Source organism: Cavia porcellus, unplaced genomic scaffold (genome assembly GCF_034190915.1).
Source record: "Cavia porcellus strain 051 isolate PalLab524CR breed Dunkin Hartley unplaced genomic scaffold, mCavPor4.1 scaffold_11, whole genome shotgun sequence".
Taxonomy (NCBI): domain Eukaryota; kingdom Metazoa; phylum Chordata; class Mammalia; order Rodentia; family Caviidae; genus Cavia; species Cavia porcellus.
The window spans coordinates 7,307,625-7,328,539 of NW_026947494.1; the positions used below are offsets into that span (position 1 = coordinate 7,307,625).

Below are 20,915 nucleotides of genomic sequence, written 5' to 3' on the forward strand. Positions count from 1 at the left end.
AGTGATAAAGCCAGGAATAGAATCTGGGGCTTCTGTTCTAGTTCTGGCTCTAGTCCTAGCTCTTCCTGAGACACAGTGCGAGTCCATGGTTCACTTCTACTGAAACATTTAAGGCACTGTGGTGTAGTCACATTCCTAAGGCACTTCCCTGAGAACTTCCAAACTAACACATTAGGGGAAATTAAAAATGGGGTTATACTGGAAATCAACAAGTACTAAATTGTGGAATTGTTTCTTGTACTGTGTGTGATATCCAGTGTCATTTGTCACCCTGCTGCCGTCCCAGACATAGGAGCAGCTGCTGGAGTAACCAAGCATCTTGGAGCAGGAGGATGTGGAGGGGCAGAAGCCACGTCAAGCTCTATTAGCACCTGTCTCCAGACCCTCGTATCTGCGACCCAGAGCAGGGCTGCGACAGCCTTTGCAACCCCTGCACTTGTGATTATGAAAATATCCTTATTACACTGCACTACTCCGTAATCATTTGCATTTTTATTGTTTTCAGTCAAAAGCTCCTAAGTTATTTAGATAAGCACCATTAAACAAAAATTTGAGTAATTAGTTCTTTTGATGCATCCTGGTGGCAGCAGAGAAAATCAAAGCCATTTATTAGCAGCGCCATCAGTCCCAGGTGGGACTCAGTATAAACAGAGCTTAGCCCCAAAGCAGCCGCTCATTAAGTCCTGAACAGGAATTAGGAATTTCTGTTTGGGTGTCATTCTTCATCAAGCAGCCCCTGTCACTTGAGTAGGCTCATTGGATCATTTATGCTACTGAAAGACCACAAATCACTGTTAATGGGAAGTCCCACAGGATGGCCACAAAATAAACTAATCACACCGCTCCTTACAAAGAACCTTAACATCAGAAGAGAATCTCAAAGGTCAGTCTTTTATTTGGCCCATCACAGCTGGAGAGCAAGCCAGTTAAGAGATTTCCTCTAGAGCCTCAGCTGCCCAGTAGGATCTGTACCACCCATCTCGGGCTCCAGTAAGTTTCCCACCCCAAGAGATGCAAAACCAGTGCACTAGAACCAGTGCCTGACACTTACAAAGAAAACCAGTGAGTAGTTTTGTCTCAAGCACACTGGGAACTGGTCCTCTGAACTGATTAGAAATTTCAGAAGACAGGAGAGTTGATTCTCAAGTACTGTGACCCATTTAATGAAGCTCAGTGGATTTCCCAGTCCTCAGGTCTCTAGGGCTCCTGCCCAGGAGGCAGAGGGGTGAGCAGCTGAGCCGCTGCAGGCCCCGGGCTCTGGGACCTCTGCTAACGCACAAGCTCTCCATCTTTTAGGCAGGATTTCTCTGCAGCATGAGTAGCATCCTGCATGGTGCTTCCTCTCCTGACACACAACATATGGCAGCACAAACAAGATTTCCAAGCAAAGATTGCCTGTTGCTCTCCCAATATTTTGCTAACACATATTTCCAAAGATTAGACCACAGGAGAGCTCTCACCTGCTTCATTCACCTGCTGAGACTGAGTCTTCTGGAAGTTTTAAGCCGTAGAAATAAACAGATGTGTGAATCCCCGCTCCTGAGTCATCATGCAAAACACATCTGAAAGCCTGGAGCAAAACAACCAGACTCCCTGAGATATTTGCACCCATTCATCTCAGTCTCCCCCACCCCACCTTTGCCTGCTTTCCCAACTACACAAAAAGACAGGGAAAGCAATAAGTTATTATTGGGAAAATACTTCAGAAAGGCAAGGCATCTTGGAAATTGTTCCTAATATTTCCTTTTGCTCGTGTTTATATTTTATTAAACATATGATAGTAACAATACAAGTTTATGGATTTTTTCCTTAACCAAAGGAAACCCTTGGGTGCCTCCTTTCCTTTCCATCAATGGACTTCATTTTACTGATATTCTTCCTGCTGGTCCCTGGGCCACAAGAAGACCTCAAAAGAGAAGTTTCCTCAGGTAGGTGAGGCTCGGTTACATCCAGTTCAATATTGTCCTTAAGAGAAGCTGAAGATTTGGCCTTCTGGAAGCCCACAATGGTGGGGTCAGAAGTGAAGCAAAGTATGACATTTGTCTATATTTGACCTGACCTTGAGATGGAGACCTCAGCAAAGAAGAAAGTCAGGGACACACAGCGCTGTCAGCTTCAAGAGTAAGGAGTAACGAGGACATCCTTAGCAAAATGGATCAGTCCAGGAACCAATGAGAAGCCCCACCGGAATGGGAAACTATGTGAAGGTAAGGCAGTGAAAATGCCAGAGCTCGTTTCTTCTCCATTTCCTCTCGCTGGGAAACCCCTGAGAGACCCTGTGCTTGTGACTACATCCAGATTAACGCTACCCACTGTCTTTACTGTTAACTAGTGACAGGCGCAACTGCCTCTTCCTCCTCTCCTTCCTAGGGTTCCCCTCTGGATGCTGATAAAGTCAAGAGATTTCCAAGTTTCACAGTCTCAGCTGAGCAGTGCTATTCTTTTCTCCTGGCAATAAGGAACAAAATAAATTAACTTGAAGGATTTCTTGATGAAAACAGTTTACAATCAAACGCCTCACTGTTGACAAAATCATCGTAACTGTCACTTCCTGCCTTTCTGCCAAAGGCATAATTAGTGTCATCACCAGAAAGTCGTGGAAATATGAGTGAGTGTGGGTTGCACAACATGAAATCACAGAAATGTGAATATTTCATGGTCCCTAAGCAAGGCGACACATTGTGCACTACAGGAACTTGGCACTTGCTTCCTGTGCATCTCAGATCTCTCACCCAGATCCAGTTCACTGTCTTCTGATGCAGCAATATAAAGACGTTTCTGAGTGGGTGTTTCTGAAGACTTGGGATGAGGGCAACGGGGAGGAAATGTTCTCTCTGGAGCTGATTTGAAAATATATTACATTGTTGGCACCTTTTTACTTTTAGGATATGCAATTTCATTTTGTGTTTTCCTAAATAGAATGTAATTTCCAAAGAAAATATTTCTAAAATAATGCAATTTACAGCCAAGTGCATCCAAGTTTGTATGACTTTTTCTTATGGACTATGTGCGCGTGAATGCTTGGCAAATGTGTTCAAGTGGTGAAAAGCATCCAAGCTGCCCATCACCCCCATAAGGACTCCCGCCTCCTCTCCTCTATGCTCCAGACTGACTCAGGCCACTTGCTCTCCCTGTCTCTGAATTTGTAAAGCCTGGACCTGGAAATCACCCATTTCAACTCTCTTAGGCTCTGTAAGCTATGGTTATCACACTGTCTTTGTTTGTGTCATTTATACCTTTGGAATCGCCATCTTTCACAAACCCTCTGCTTCTCAGTGTCTGATACTGGGCTGAGAGATCATAGACATTTCTTAAATATGATGGAAAATTATTATATTAAGTAGACATGCCTGTTAATTTCTGTAAAAAAAAAAATGTTATGGGAGTGGAAAAATATTGGATGAAGCCCGGGTATTTCTTTCAGCAGAGTGAGAGTATGCTCCAAATCAAGGGGGTCCGTGAAAGAGTTGCTGGCCCAGACCGGACACTTTAATCAGGAGAAGCCTCAGCCAAATTAAGGAGCTCCTGCCTCCCCCACCCCTTAGAGATTTACCTGTAAAAACCCTATATCCCCATCCCTGAGAACCTGCCTCTGGTGCCAAACGTGTGCCAATGGGCTACCTGTGCATCCCTAATGCCCCTTGGGGTCCACCCCAGACAGAGGCTACTTATGGGCCTCACTCCACATGTTGGAGTGTGTATGTGTGTTCCAGAGAGAGACCGCTGGCCCCGGGGTGGAGATGCTGTGCCCCGTGGGCCGGGAGGGGGGGGGTGTCTCTCCCCGCATTCCCGAAATAAAGGTTACTTATATTTTATATTTCTTATCTTTGCAGCCACCGCCGCCCACTCCTTCCACGGCCATCCACTCCACTCCACTCCTTCTCCACTCCTTCCTTCCTTCCTTCCCCTTCATCCTCTTCTCAGACCTAACAGTCCGTACACTAAAAACAGGACTGTGTGCTCGTGAAAAGTGGGTGATGGGTGACGGAAATACCTTCTTACATAGAATTATTCCCTAAGCTTGGATGTACAGCAAGGAGCTTTTGTAAATGGGAAGGGGACCAAGAGATGGAGAAAGGGGGAAGAGAGGAGAGAGGAAGGAGAATTACAGACACCAAATCCCCATGATGAATGTAACTGTTAGAGTTTTCCAGCGCTGTAAAGGAGAAAAATATAAGAAAAAATAAAAGTGGCTTTTTTATTTAAGGCCATAGAGAGGAGCCCACAACCAGCAAGGGTTTGGCTTTCTCCCCTGCCCAGATATGGGGGTATGGGGTATATGTGACCTTTGACCAGGTGTGGTGTTTGGGGTGGGCACTGATGACAGGCAAGGAGCTGACTGGAATTTTCTTCATGTGCATGGGAAAGGAAGGAGGAAGCTACAATCAGGGAAGAAGGAGGAAGTGGCCATCAGGGTAAGCATCCCCAATTTGGCCTTTCACCATGTTCAATTACTGCCATAATGTCCTGTAATTTATTCTAGGGCAAAACTCTTTCAGTAACCACTGTCATTGTGTACTGCAATGCATACTAATAAAAATGATAAAATAATAAAATGATAAAACTAATAAAAAAATATATAAAGAGGTGCCAAGTCTCACAGGGTATGACTAGGTCATCAGATCTATGAGAAAACGAGTTTTGTCTGATTTGTTTACAACACTGATAAACAAACAGAATAACAGCCCCTACCCCAAACACCCACTTCTTACATTTTACTCATCACTGAGGCAAAATACCTGAAGCCCAAAGTTGGGAAAGGAAAGGTTTATTTCTTACAGTTTTTGGAGGTTTCAGTCCATACTCAGTTGGCTCCAAGCAGGCAGGCATGGCTGGGCCACAGTTCATGGGGGCTGCAAACAGCAAAGAGGAAACAGGCAAAAGAGAGAGACACACCCTCTTCCTGCCATTACATCACATCCTGGCTCCACCCCTAGGCCAGTGTAGCACTCACATCCCTAATCCAACCTAGACAATGAACCAATCACAAATGCATAATGCAAATGCATGAGGCCTGGGGGCCACAACATAAACCATAACACCCACATTCTAACCCCTGGAAATGGCGACCATGTTGGGTTACAGGCAAAACAAGGCACAAATCATTTACTTTCCCAGTCTCAGAATACAGAAAGTGGATCATGTGTATGCTCTTTACTTCTGACTCAGTTATTAGGCCATTTGAGTATTGTCACAGTGTCATGATGAAGCTTCAGCAAGTCTTGGTGATCCCTATCCGCACTAGACTGAGGATCAATTCACCTGTTCAAGGTTCAAAATACAGATTTCTCTTTGGGAGATGAGGCTGGAGGGCTGAAAGGTTGGAACTTCATCTTATAAGGTTTAAAACATCATGGTGTGCTAACATGATGGCGTTTATGCTTGTGGAAACTCACTACAGTGACAGTGCAGGCAATGAATGGATTGGGAAAGGTGGCATCAAGGCTAGGCCATAAGTTACTGCCTTAACCTCAGCAAGAAATCCACACAGGGTGCTGACTGTGGACAGCGCAGTGTGGGTGGAGGGAGATGAACTAACTGCGGCAATGGTTCTGAGGTCATATTGATGGGAATCACAATCTTTTGATTAAAAGAGAGAAAAAGAAGTCATTGGGAATTACAAATTGTAGGCCCAAACAACAGAGTAGATGAACATTATTTCATAAGATGCCGGCATGAAATGGCACATTTGAGACAGGGTATAACTGGGGTAATATAATGAGTTCTGATTTGGACAAGTGCTTGCCAAGCAGGAGGAGATAAGTAATTTGTAGGATCTAATAATAAATCATTGGTGGTATCAGTATGAAGATCAAGGGAGAAACTTGGTTAGAAACAGAGTTGGGAGTCATGAATATATGAATGTAAATGGAACCACTGGGTGTGACAGCACCAAGGTAAAGGTGTAGATTTAGCACTCAGAGCTAAAACCTCTGACAAGCATGATTTTGAAGGAAGAGGATGGAAGAGAATCTATGCAAGAGGCTGGGCTTGTGGCCAGAGAGGAAGAAAAGCAGAACTAGGTGTCACCTACCAGAGGATTCCAAGATGGTGGTTATCACCAGGGTGCTGAACACTGCTGGAAGAGGAAGAAAGATGGAAGAGCAGGTGCTGGGGACTATAATATGGGCAACTGAGGACCCCGAAGGGGAAATTTTAGTAGAATAGTGGGGCAGAGATCAGCCTGAAGAGTAACTGTAAGAGTATAAGCTGAAGAACCTGAAAAACAAACAGGGTAAGTCCTTCAAGAAATTTGGCCAAAAAAGCAAAGAAATGGGATGGTACAGGATGGTATTTTTTTTGCACCTCAATACCATAATGTTAAATGAAATAAATCACACACATGCTTAAATATCTCATGGTTTTCTTCTGATATGAGAAACCCAAAGTATCAATAAATTGGAGAGCAAAATAAAAGACAGATAAGAGGGAGGGAGATAGACGTTTTGTGAAACAGAGGGAACCCAAGAGATGGAGAGGGCAGAGAGGCAGGTGAGAGAAAAGGGACAGGAAAGGAATTAAGGTGCACTGTAGTCAGGGGTTTGCAAGGAGACCACATACATACAGGACACAGAATTTATAATACTATTTTATGATGGTCACCCAGAGTTAAATACAAGAAAGTGCAGGAAATGTGTTCACAACACTAAGGACCTAGAAAATCCAGCTGAGAGCCTGGATCCCACAGCAATGTACTTCATGAGTCCATCTGAAGACCTAGAGCCCATGACAGTGCCTCCCATGAGTCCAATTTGAGGCTTACAGCCCACAACAATGACCGATGCAAGTCTATTTTAAGAGTCTGCACTGGGAAGGCTCAAAGGCCAGTGGTGGAAGCTAGAAAATCTGTGCCAGTGGAGTTAAGGATCTGTGCCAGTAGGTTGAGGATATTGTACTGGATCCAGGAAGCAATGCTCAAAATAAGGACCAAGGCTCCCCTGAAAAGTACCACAGACATCCTCAGGGACAAGGTTCTGAGCTCCTCCAAAGATAATAACCAAGTTCACATCAGGGAAACCAGCATGACAAGCTTTTCCAGAAGAACCAATGGCTCCACAACAACACAGGAGAACTCACAGTGCTACTCTTCCTTACCAGATCTTTTTATGATGGCCCTCAGGTGGGCCATCTACACTCAGCACCATGCCGATTTAATTCATCTGGTGTTAAGTTGACCTCCCATTTTTAATCCACAACAAGGTGCATTATGTACTTGTAGCAACTGCCTGCCATGAATGTAATCATCACAACAATATACATTTTAGAAATAGGCTGATGTGCAGTGTTCACTGGGAGAGCGTGGATTCTGGTCAACGAGGAGATAACCATTTCCACGAGCCCTTGCAGACAAGGGCTACAAGGGCACCAAGATGGTAGATGAGTTGCTCTCACTGCCCTGAGGAGGAGGAGGACATTTGGACACAGTGGTTGCTGGTGAATTTTAAGTTTGATGCAGGAAAATAGAAGCAGTCACCGTTTTCTGACTTTTTATTCTTCTGTTGAGTAGGAGCTAAATCATAGGAATATTTAGTTTTGAAAAGAGAGGCATTTTTGCATTTAAACTAGAGCTTTAATACAAATAAATCCATGATTTTCAAGTGGTACCATCTCAGCCGAGGTTTAAATCGACCAAACCATAATATAGTGATTTAAAGCAATTCTAAACGTGATTACGACTTTATCTGATGCTCAGCATTAAGAGATGGTACGGATAACACAGAGAAAGCATTTCCACGCCCTTCTCTGCTGCTCTGCACCCCGTCTGCCCCACCTCTTCCCAGTCCCTGCTCTCTGGCTCCCCATTAGGAAAGAAATCTGAAGTTACGGTGCTGATACTTTTCTTTCCTACTTGACTGCGAGCTTTCTAAATTTCTATTAATGCAAAAGATTATGTTACAACAAGTGCAGGTCAGAGTCCATCAGATACAGATTTCCCTCTGAAGACTGGAATGGGAATGGAGGGACAATGGACAGGCCAAAGAGAACGTTCAGCCCTACATCAGCCAGAGGGCAGCTGGCATCGTAGACTGTGATGTCAGCCCTGGACAGTGCCCATCACTGTGACCATCGTGGGATGGAGATACCAAATGCTGAGGACAACCTCCAAGAAGGGATAGAGGTTAAGTGGATAAAAGCATGATCGATAACTCTGAAACACTGACCATGGCTGATACTAGACAACATTGGAATTATTGATCACATGGATCACACACATATTTTAAGCATTAAGTTTCCAGAAACTGAAAAGATTCCAAAGGAACGACCAGGAATGGCAGGTGTGTGATTCATGGGGCAATGGGGTTAGGGGGAGGGAATAACAAAGTCCCCCAGGGAACTTAGCAAACACAAGGAAACACGGGATGCTTTTTATTTGGATGCTGGAGGAATTATTCTCTGCGCACAGACAAAAGGAACACCCACCCACCCCGCTTCCACACAAAGCGGCGGTCCAGACAAGCTGTCTTGTAGTAAAGTGAACAGCACAATCTCACCAGGTTCCTGCACCCCTCTTACCAATGTGAAGTTATTTGTGGACCCAGGAAGTTTCCAGATGGCTCGGCCTCTTAGGTTGCTCTGAGCCTCATCTCCTCCACTGCATTACAGGCACCAGAAACAGCTGCTCAGGCACTCAGCTCTCTGTGCTGGACACTGCTTTGACCCCTCCAGGGGGCTTGGTCCCAGCCTGCCTTTCCCAGATTTTGTACTCCTGTCCACTGCTCTCTCGCTGGATTGGACCAGGTGGAATTCCTCAGGGAGGGCTAGAGACAGATGCTCAGTAGGTGTGGAGTGCTCATTCTCCACTCACTTCCTATGGGGACAAGGTGGCCGGGCTGTATCACTCAAAGGAAGACCAGCAAGGGGCGGAACTTAAAGCTCGGCCTGCCCCTCTTCCTTTGCATGACCTGGATTTTAAATGCTGCTGCCTAGAAGCAGCCCACTCCCCTTCCACTTAAAGTCATTGACAGAATTAGTTGTACACCCTGCTTCACTCCAAAAGGACTGGAAGCTCGCTGCTCTCAGTCCGCCAGGAGAATCAGATAACTGGTAGAGGCCAGGAGTCCATCGCAGAGGTCTGGTCACAGAACAATGTGATTTACTTGGTGACTGTGGAGAGACGGGTGACTCTGCCACTTTCATCTTTAGGAGCAGCACGTAACTCATCTCATTTCCTTTTTGGAATAATTGCAGATAGCTGGACTTTTTCCAAAAGCAGTGATCACATATAAAATTGCCAAATTAACCCCCAAATTGGCAATCAGCTAGAGATGGCTGCTTCCTCTTGGGTTAGAGCACATTAGTTGCTGGCTCTTTCAGAAATGAGCAGGGCGCGTCCTGACCCCGGCTGTATTGATTGGCTGTGTCCTCACATAGCACGCTGGAGTACCTCTCAACAAGCCATTATGTAACTGTCACAGAAGGGCAGAAATACAATGTTATCTTTAAATGCTTTGTCTGTGGATTGATTAAAAACAACCAGACAGAAGAGACACAGTAATTCCTGCTCTGACCGGTCCAGAACTTCCCAGGTGTGCATGGTGAGACAGCACAGGGGTGAGGGGACCCCTCATGCATACCCAGGAGCAGTGGAATCTCCTTACTCATAGCACTGCTATGTCCAAATATGTAAACTGAGGCCACGAGATCAAAGGGACCGATGGTATTGGGTAGAGTTCACAAGATCTTCTACAACTGGCAAACTGGGGGCAATATGTGCATTTGTGTGTGCATTTTTTAATGGAAAAGACTCATATGTTTCTTATCACATGCACACGCACACACACACACACACACACAGATTCCTTTAAAGTTCTAAAGGTCCTTAAAGTTCTTAATCCTAAAAAGAACCTCAGGGTGGAAAATTTTTCACCCAGGATCCTGTGTCATTTCCACTCGGTTTGTGGCCCTCAGTGAAAAGAACACAGCATAAACTCGCGCCAATCAATGACACGGTCTTTAGCACAAAGACTTGGCAGAGAGCTGGTAATCAGTAAGGTATGCAACTTTAAAACCTGGGCCTCATTTTTCCTAGGTTTTAAAAATGTCATTTGCAGATGACCATAATCACACCTGCTATAGACTCTCTGTTCTTAGAAATAACGAGCTTGCTTTGCCTTTTCCACCTTAGTCTCAGTGGCTTTCTGTGAAAAAGAGATGGAAAAGATTTCCCTCCACACGAAGTTAGAGGACACCTCTTAGAGAAACCGCTCAATGTAACAGCAGGACCCTAACATATCTATTAAAGTAGCTCTTGATTGTTCTGTACAGACTCTTATTCAAAGAATGAACTCAGAAATGATCATGAGTAACTCCTAATGAACCCAATTTTCTGAGTGAAATGTCCTCAGGTCCCTAACCACTGGCCCTCGGTGTCACTGTCCGCCTGCTGTCATTAACCATAGTTTTGGCCTAACTTGCATTCTAATTAAGTCTTGGGCTAACTGTGCATTAAATACTTAGAAGTACACTCTGGATAATCCTACAAAGTCTAGTTTCTTCTACCTTCAGCTTGAACATAAAAACCAATTTGGGAAAACTTGGGACGTAGAATGTATCAGTTGTTAGTCTCCCCTGGAATCAAAGGAAGAGGAGAATGATCCAGAATTACTCAAAATCACAATCAATACCTACAGGACACATCAGAGTGAGGGAAGCTTTAAAGTTTTGTGTTGTTAGGAACTCTCTTTCCTGGGATTTACAGGATGTATGTGGAGTGAGGCTGAATGTGTATTTGGACTTCAGAGAGAGATTGAATGTGAAATTTCTCACAAGAGCAGATGAGTCTGTGGCCCTGGCCTGCCAGCCTTGATAACAGCTGAATTAAGAATGAGGGGTCTGTACTCCTGCTGCTGAATCCAGAGGTGCGGCACCCTTCCACGGCTCTGCATGTGGAACTGGGGTAGTGACCTACAGACTACAGAGCGAAACCATCTGATTAACCCCACACTTCATCAATAAAATAAAATAAAATTGGGGCTGGGGATTTAGCGCAGCGGCATAAGCGCCTGCCTTGCAAGCAGGCAGTCGTGAGTTCGATTCCTGGTACCGGTAAAAAGCAAAAAGACAAAAAAAATAAAAATGAAATACCAGGTCTAAATGGCCCACTTGCCTTTTCTCCACTGCTCTTCACTCCACCCCACATCCCTGAGTCCTCATGCCTCAGTGTCCCTCTTCTCCCTGTCCCCAGAGTGTAGATGTCTTGCTGTGACTCTTGCTTAGCAAACCTTGCTTTTGCACATAAATAAAGAAGCGCCCCCCCCCCACCCTAGTGATTCTTAGCTAATGTATCATCTAGATGATCCCTTTTTCCTGTAATGTCTGATCAGGTTTAGTTTTATTTTGGTATTTTATTGATGTGACGTGAGACTGGTCAGATAGATTAATTCCACTGTCTGTGGATCAGCACCTCCACTTCTGTATGACCCAGAAGCAGAACTGTGGAAGAGTCCCGTGAGTATGGATGTGGCACAGGCAGGTACAGTGAGCAACTTGGTGTTGGATGAACAATGAGAACTGGACCAAATCTCCTGTAGTTTGAATGCTAGCGTTTTCTGGTCTAAGCTCAGACTGGTGGATAACCTGGTCCTTCATCTATGCGGCTTGATTTACATTTAGTTAGTTTTTCAAAAGAAGAGTTTTCAAATTTACAAAGTGTGACTGCTATTCTAATCCAAAATAAATATATTTCCCTTGTCCAAAGTGAAGAACAGACATATGTAGACCACTGTATGTTGAGGTGAATTTGCCTAGAGATGAAAAACTGAGCCCCAAATGAAGTCTTTGTAAGGTGCCTGGGCCAATTTTTCCGTAGGAGAGAAATCAGTTGTACCTTTGTTGAACAAGATCATTTCCATCTCTCTATATAAGAGACTTTTTATTTCTGCAAATATTTTAAGATTTACAGAGTTGTAACACAGCCAAGTCTAGGACAATCAGAGGAGCAGACCCCTATAGCACTAGGCAACCCTAGAGGATTTGTTAGACTGTCCCCAGCGTTCTAGTCAAGGGACAACCTGTAATCTTTCTCCCATTTCAAAGTTTTTCTCAAGAAGCTTACCTCGGAGAGCACAAATAGCATCCCCTTATACTATGCTTGATCACAAAACTGTCTCATTAAGTTTCACCTGCTTATTTCCATGGGTGCTACAAGAGTGATAATTATCCACATATTTCTTTGTAAACTGAGATCCATGCAGGACTGAGCTGATAAGTCCATTAACTTCTATTGGGAAGTTTTCCTAAAGAGATTGAATTTTATTTTTAAAGCCTCTGTCATTTGTTATCCAGTGGCTAGGAAACCAGGTCCAAAAACTCTTTTCATCATATTTCACTTGTACTATCAATAAATTTGAATGAATTGCTCCCGTCTCATAATCTCTCATATTTGTGAAGGTTTTTGTCCAGCTAGAAATGACCTTCCATACCCCTCTGGAAGGCTGGACCTCAGCTTGATTGGCCTGAGAGTTTACTTATCCTTTTCCTTAAGAACAGCTTATCATTCCCAATTAATAAAATTTATTTTCAAGTGTGACAATTTTTGGTATGGTCTTGATTGCAGAATTCGACTATATTCTAGTTAAAAGGTGGGCGGGTTTGCATTCAACCTGTGTAACTATCTTACCATTGAAAAAAGTAAAGCAATTTAGTAAGAATTGGTGAATTTCTGAGGAGTAAAATTAGACATTGTTAAATAATGTTCCCTGTCATCTCACAAAAGAAGAAGCCCATTTCGCTAAGTGTTAGAGAAGATTCAGAAAGAAAAAGAAAGGGCTTCCTAAGACATGCATGAAAAGTAGGAATTAAGAGAACATCACCTAGATGCGAAGCACAAGTCGCAGCAACACTTGCTCGCTGGTTCCTTCCGTCTCTTGTTCTGCTGGACGGTGGGTCACCAGCCTTGCTCATGAGGCCACCTTCTGGCAGACTGAGAAGTCTCTTGGAGGTCCTGCCCCAGTGCAAGGGACAGTGTGATCACCTCTAGATGACGTCAGGTCAAAGCTGACGCCCAGAAGTCCTCCCTTGAGAACTCAGTGGCTCCGAGACACTGCTATGGTTCCTTCCATGAGATCAAAGACTGAAGGCCACATCTCTGTCCTGTACCTGGCTACAGAGCCTGCAGAGAATCATCAAAGTAAAACAAAAATCACAAGTGGATGACAGAGAGTTAATGGTTGTGGTTAATTTATTACCGTCATTACTAATATCAGGAGGTAGGAATATAAATTTCACTTTGGAGTACAGTACCTAATTATTTCATATGGGTTTGATCGATGTTTTCTGGAGAGTCAGACAAACCCCCAGGGTGTTCTCATAAGGCCTATATTTTCTGATACATTTATATTCCCCACTTTGTGCCTCAACAAATTCAAGAGAGGGCAAAGCATCTCTTTTAATTTGACAAGTCTTTGCATAGAGCTCCTGCAGTATCATTGAGCTAATTTAAGAAATGTGGATAGTGCACTAAACAAACTTAATTATTTCTAGTGCTTGTCTTTTCATACAGCAAAAAATAAATCTTTGTGATTGCTCTGGGGCCTTTGAGAATTCTCAGAGATAGTTTTAGGTCGAAAAAATATCCTGACATTTTGTTTTATTTTTCCTAAATATAGCATTCAATTTTCATAAGGCAAAGTCAAAGAGCCATCGGAGAAGACTCTGGACACTTGGTTTTGTTCGGATCATAGCTACCTGAGAACTAAGTGCATCATGAGCAATTTAGTCAAGGTTACAAGGAAGTAAGTAGAAATCAACATGAAAAACAACACACTTATGAAGAACCTTTGTGCTTTCATACTTGAGAAAGTTTTGTTTTTTGGATTTTTTTTTAAACAATGAAGGACATAATAAAGTCAAAGTAAAGCACAGAACATTGTTCCAGTAAGCACACGTTCTCTGTAACCAAGGAAGGTTTTACACAAGGTACAGAATCATCTTTCATCTGGTAAATTAGGACACTAGTCAGTAAGCCAAGGAAATAGACCCACCAAATATAAACAATCTGTTAAAGTCTTCACTCAAAGTACACCTTCTTTTCAGAGTCAGTTCTTATAAACTTTGACCACAAATCCTGTATAATTTCAGGAAGTTCTAGATGAACTACTCTCCTTCTGAATTTATTTGAGGTTCAATTTCATTACTTTGGGAGAACTGTAAGAATTTTCTGTGAGTCTGCATTTATCTCTCTAAACAATTAGAACAGACCTTCTTTATTTTAAGTGACCTAACAATCTAAGTTATCAATACCTTCCCGAGATGCAGTAAAATCATGCACACAGTCAGAGGTCAAAGTCTTTCTCAGTTACACACAAACATGTGCTACACAGAGAACTTATAACTTCAAATTTAAACAACAGCCGGGTCAAAAGTAGATACAGATATACAACTCTGTGGTCATAAAGAGCTCTTCTTCCCAGAAATTCTTAACTGATCAGAGCATAAAACAGAGAAACAAACAAGAGAATAAAAGAATAAACCTTTTGTTGCTTCTCACCCAACAGAGAATAGATCATTCTTGTCTATCTACAGACATCAACAAGCCACATATGATAGAAGCAAATTTCTAATCATTGCTCCCCCACTGAGGACAAATTAATATCCATATGAACAAAATGCAAGAACAAAACATAAAATTGAGGAAGAGAAAGGAAACAGAGCCTTGGCAATGTCAGAGTTTGAGGATCACTTGGAGCTTAAACTGAGGATGCAGAGACACACACAGGTTCAAGCAGCCCTTGGGGGACCCCTGTCCAACACAATGTTCAGTGCATCCTGACAAATCCATAGTACATCCACGTGGCAAAATCATGATGTCCATGCAAATATAAAGTATGCAAATGTGAAAGATACTATTTTCTCCATTAATTAATGAGGGAACTGGGGCTGAGAGTATAGCTCAGCGGCATAGTGCCTGCCTGGCAAGCATGAGGTCTTGAGTTTGATTCCTAATCCCCTCGCAGCCCGTAAAATGAAGGAATTGATATTTAAGCTGCTACCCAGAATATATAGCTGAAATCACACAGCTTTGCCTGGCTTTCTCAGGTCCCATTGGTGTGGAAGCAGGTGAGTGTGATCCTGTCCTCCCACCTTATTGATGAAACACCTTATCTGTCGTGTGCCCTTTATAACCTCTGAAATAATTGAAAACATTGGTTATTTAGATCTTTATGGTTGTCAAAATACGTTCTAAATTCAGGTGGCTAAGTAAGTCAGGTGATTGAGTTGGAAAGTCATCGCCAGTCTGTCATGACAGTGTATAAATGTCTGAGACACAGCAACTATGCACTGACCAGCCCAGCATCTGACTCCAGAGGTCCTGCACCACATTCTTAAAACTCAGGGCTCAGGATGGGTGGTCCCTGGGGGCCTGTTCAACTCACGGGAAATGGCAGTGCTGCCAGTTAAAGATGGATGAGCCCCTGCCCGTACTCTGCTGGGACGCTGGGACAATGAATAACCAACTGGAATGCCCTGCAAACACTCTCCGCAGTGCCCCTCCATACACTGAAGTTTGCAAATCATTACAGTGTAGATGTCCCTCCCTCCCCCAGGCAAAGCTTAGTTATAACTTTCAAGAGTACTGAGTCTTTTGGGTAAATAGGACACTTAGCTGTTGTCTTCATTTAAGGTCATTTACGCTGAAACTTGTCTGGAATGATATTTCTTTTATTAGTACACACTTGCAGTACATAGTGATGATGTCCTCATAAGAGTTAGTACAGGTACACATCCTACCCTTCCTTTCCCTTCTCCTCCCTCTCCCTGCACCTTTCCTTTTGAGAAAGATCCATCTCACAGCTTGAGACCACAGTGTTAGATGAAACAAATCAGACACACAGGTGTAAATATCACATCACTTCTCTTAGGTGAGCAACCCAATGTACAAATAAAAAGCAGAATGAAAGATGGATGGTGTTTAACAGGAACCGAGCTGTCACTGTCTGAAATGCAGTAGTTTTCTGTGGCATGTTCTGCTCGGCTAACGAACAGCTATGAAACAAGGTGCTGTTCTCTGAACCCATTCCTCGGGCTGTGCACCTTCATTTTTCTTATCAATGGCACAGAGAAAATAAATGAAGTCAAAAGTTGGCTCTTCGAAAAGATCAATAAACTTTCCAACTGTCTCATCATACTAAAAGAAAGAGAAGGGGAGGGGAGGGAGGAGGAAGAAAGCGAGAACAAATTATCAGTGTCAGAAATAAAAGAATGGGCATCACTACTGATTTCCAGGCATGAAAAAGTCCCTAAAAGGATACTGTGGCCACAAATTTTTGATAAGTTGGGTGAAATGTACCAATTCCTTGAAAAATACAAATTATCAAAATTCACAGAAAGGGAAATAATTTGAGTAAGCATTTATCATTTAAAGGAATTATATCAATAGTTAATCACCTTCCAAGAAGGTATCTGATCCAGATGAATTCTACCAAACATTTAAGGAAGAAATAATACTGGTAGTCTATAATTCCTTGCAGAAGACCCAAGTAGAGGGAATCCTTAACTCATTCTAGGCAGCCAGCACTGCTTTAATATCAAAAGCAAACACACTAGACGAAAGGACACGTGCAGCCAGTATCTTTTATGAACACAGATTTAAAAGTCTTCAATGAAATTTTAACAAACGAAATCCAACAAAGTATAAATTCTATATCACAACCAAATGGGAAATAGTCCAGGTTCAAACACTGTTCAACATTCAAAAATGAATTTTTGAAATATACCACCTCAACAGGCAAAAGAAAAATCGTATCGTCATGTGAATTGATGTATAAAAAGCATTTGACAAAAGTCAACGTCCAGCTCCAATGAAGACACTCAGCACATTAAAAATTGTTTGGAATTGTCTTAATTGGATTTAAAAATCACCTCCAAAAAAAGCAGTGGGTAACATGGTACATAATACTAAGCAATTAGAAGCCTTCCCCTTGAAATGATGAAGATTCAATGTTGACTTTCACCTTTTCTGTAAAGCACCACACCAGAAGCCCTAATGAATACACTAAGACAGCAAAGAGAAATAAAAGGTACACAGATCTGAAGACCATCTCCGTTCACAGTTGCTGTGATTATCTACATGGAAAATGCTTAAATATCTGCAGAACAGCTCCCAGAACTAATGAGAGGGTGACAAGGCCACAGGAGAGCAGTGAGCACACAGGAGACGACGGCTTTGTAACGAAGGTTGCTCTTTCACCGTGGGATAATCACAACCCAAATACTGGGACTGGCCACTCTGAGCCAGCTGGGGACAAGCCGAAGAGAACATGCGTGTCTCCTGGGGATGGACAGTCCTTTACGGGAAGCAGTGCAGTGTTTGCCTTTGCTCTGTGTTACTTTACATTTCTCATTCTTTCTTTTCTCTGGAGTTGAAGGAGAAGGGTTTGAGCTACGAGTAAGGACTTAAGGGGCAGACCTCACCGGAGGAGACGATTTCTCTGGTTGTACTTCAGTGACAGAAAGAAAGACACTGCATAGTTTGATGAAGGAGAATGCAGATTATTCCTGCTTCATAAGAATGACACAATGGAAGACTCCATTCTCTCAGCTACTTTAAATGTTTAGAAGAATGGAAGAAATCACAGTAATGTCTCTGCAAAAACACACAATTTCTTCCCTTCCTCTGCATTCAGGTTAAACAGTGAATCACTGTCGGTTTCTCTCAACTCTACCTAGGCTACTTTAAAACCTTTCTACACAGACTATTAAGGCCTTCACTCAGCTACTCAGCAGCTATGAGCCTCTATGTCTGCTCTCTGATGGCGTGAGTGTGTCATCAAACGCAAGGCTGGTGACAGCTGCTGCCACTGTGAAATCAGCTCTGAAGTTCAGGCCACATCCTATTCCAGCTCCCGGCAGTTTCCATGCACGAGGTAGACCGAAAAGGACATTAATGTTTAAACTTTTAAAAAATTATTGCAGTAAAGGACACATTGCCATTACCTTTCACGGTCACTTTGACTGTGGGGGAGAAGCAGAGGCAGCTCTGGTGAAGGAGGTGGATGAGGACACAGTGTCGTGCTCCAGCGAGCTGCCTTTCCGCTGGACGTCCTTTGGCGACAGCTTTCACCAGGTTGTTGATTGTACCTCGCGAAGTGCACTAGCAAAAGAGGAAAATTCTAGAACCGCTTGAGAAAGTGACGAGAAAAATGGGGTACGTTTGAAGTGGGAGTACTTAGAGGGGGTCCGCAGCAATGTGTCTTCAACTGTGATTTTTTTTTTATTTAGGCATTCACTTTACATTGCAATTATAGCTCTTCTGAGGCTCACTGTAAATCAGCTTTTTATGGAGCTTTGTGGACAATGCAGCAAACTCTGAAATCTGAGTTTCACTCCCTGTCTCAAGGCTCCTGAAGAGCGCAGTGGAGGTCGGATGGCTCTAAGTGACCCATGTTCAGGCCAGCTTCTGGGGGTCCAACAAGCCTGCGCTGCCTACCTGTGTTTTCCTCAAAGGCCTTGACAAGGCACAAGCATCCATCAGACCTTCCTCTTCATTCAGAGATGGGAAAACCAGTTCTTCAGTCTGACACCAACAACAGCCCACGACGCCCCTCCACGTTTGTCTTTACCCAGGAGGCTGCAGTTGCCAGGTGTGTGTTTTTAAAGCTGCTCAGAACTGATCACATTTTTCCCTCCGCATGCAGAGTCCCAATAACACAGGCAGCACCTCAGAAGCAAAACCCACGCTCAAAGGGGATTTCTGCACAGAAAGACACATGACAGGACACTGCATCTCTAGTATCTTTCAGGATATTCAAAGGACCCCAGTCTTAGTTTATTAAAGTTACTAAAACCTGGTTTGTATCACCAGCTTCCAGAAATAAAAGTATTGTGTTTCACTGCTAAGCTAAGTTGACAATAACATAGGCAGTGTTTCCCAAACACAGCAAGGGAAAGGCATGTCAGAGCATACCAGCCAGTCGGTCTCTAAATGCACACACTTGCTAAGTTGTCTGGGAACTTTCACTTTTCCCAAATGGTTTCTGTGTGAAAATTTGCAAGAATCTGAGATTTTTCCCTTTATTTCCGCTTTTAAAAAGATAACACAAAAGCTGCTAACAAATCTAAGAATGACACCTACTAGTTAAAATTCGAAAAGAAAAGAGTGACAAAGTTCACACCACTTGAGAAGAGGCTCTTTCAAAACCAGCCTCTGTCAATGGAGAATGATTTGCAATTTGTAAGACTTCTTTGTCTCTAACCTTACTCAGGAAATAATTCCTCTAGGATGAAAACCTTTGCCTAAATTGGAAACAGAAAGAATTCTTGTCAGAGAATTCCTAACACAAAGAAAGAAAAAACATACCCCTTTGTCGTTTCTCAATCGAATTCTTTTCTACAAATACACATGGAGATAACAAAAGATAATAATGCAAACTCTATGCACCGGCCCACTCGGAGAAACAAATGTATGAATTTTTGAAAACACAAGGTAACCACTGGAACACAAGTAAAATGCAACATTTTGCCCTTTTTTTTTTTCAATATATCACCCGTATCAAAGCTTTGTTAAAACTTCACCTTTAGGAAATTAGTTTTGAAGGATTTAAACATTAAGTAAAGAAGTAAAGTCAAGAAAATTGCCCCCAAAAGGACTGGCATTAGAAACATGCATGAGAATAAATACCTAGTATTTGTTCTTCGACTCCACGAATCAAAATGAAAAATAAAGTACCAAAAAGTAAAAACTTACAGGAAGCCAGAGTCCGTAAATGGACCAGATGTACAACATCTGAAAATCTGCTCTGCCAAGGGGCACAATAGGAAGGAAAGTACCAGCAAGAATTGCAAGAACGAAGCACAGAAAGGAAGACCAAGCTGCCGCTCAGCAAAGAACTGAAGGTGGCGAGCCCCTCCGATGGGGCATTAGGCTGCAACAGAGGAAAAGACGTAGAAATAAACATAAAACAAACATTTCAAAGAATTGCTGTGTGCTCCTAACCAATCTACAGGAACTTTGTTTAGCTAGTAAAAAAAATAAAGAAAATAAAAGTTAATGTATATAGAAACTCAAACAAAAGGAAAAATATCGCAAGGATCTAATTACTGCACCACTTAGAGAAAATAAAATAGACATTACACACACAAGATTGAAGGGAAAATTGGAATGACCTCCTAAACTTTTATGGTCCCTAGATTTCCACCGAATTGGTCTTCAAAAATAAAGACCAGAAAGATTTGGAGGGGAGGTCTCAGGAGCACAGAAGTGATTTCAATTCCAAAAAAGACAAACTTACGTTTTGGAAAATCAAATGCAAAACTTAACTCTTCATAAAATTGTTTCCACTTGGCACCCCCTTTTCAACCATCCTACACGACCCAGAGTTTTGTAAAACACATGGGCAACATAGTTTCACAGAAATATCCGAAACCATCCTTGAGAACTGATATTGCCAGATTAATGTTCCTCACTATGAGTGGGATTTTTAAGATTAAAGTAATCAGCATTTCTGAGTTGCTCCCAACATGTCATTAAAATGTTTCTAAAGAAAATCTAAGAAGACTGAAACCCATACTTCTAACAAATTAAGACTCACTGACAGTCATATATAACTTCAATCTAGCAGAAATTTGAGAAAAATTAGAATATGCATATCTTCCGTACATACAAGGGATGACCAAAAATTATAGTGAATGTTGTTATGGTCGATGCACTGTGTTAACTTGAGAAGTTTTGAAATTTAACCAAGCATCTCAGCAGGGATCCAGGATCCTCACCTTGTAAACAGCCTCAGCTTGTCCAAGAGCAGGGCAGGGAGATGGTGGGAGTGCTGCACCTGCCCTGGGGAGTGGTTACCTGTTTACAATATAAGGCAGAAGAGCCTTGCTCCCCCCTTCTTTTGCTCTTGCTGCTTTTTCTGTCTTCTACCACTGTGAAGCGGTGCCCCTGTGCCACGCCATCCTGCCTTGGAGTGAGCTGATTA

At 42.7% G+C, this 20,915-nt stretch overlaps 1 long non-coding RNA gene across 1 annotated transcript; it reads right to left on the reverse strand.

The window, feature by feature from the left end:
- Positions 1 to 8,453: 8,453 nt before the first annotated feature.
- On the reverse strand, positions 8,454 to 18,111 carry LOC134477981 (uncharacterized). Its single transcript, XR_010050319.1, has 3 exons — positions 17,935 to 18,111; positions 12,813 to 13,111; positions 8,454 to 9,407 (listed from the first exon to the last, which is right to left on the reverse strand). It is a non-coding gene; the product is annotated as an uncharacterized LOC134477981 (long non-coding RNA).
- Between the last annotated feature and the right edge of the window lie 2,804 nt (positions 18,112 to 20,915).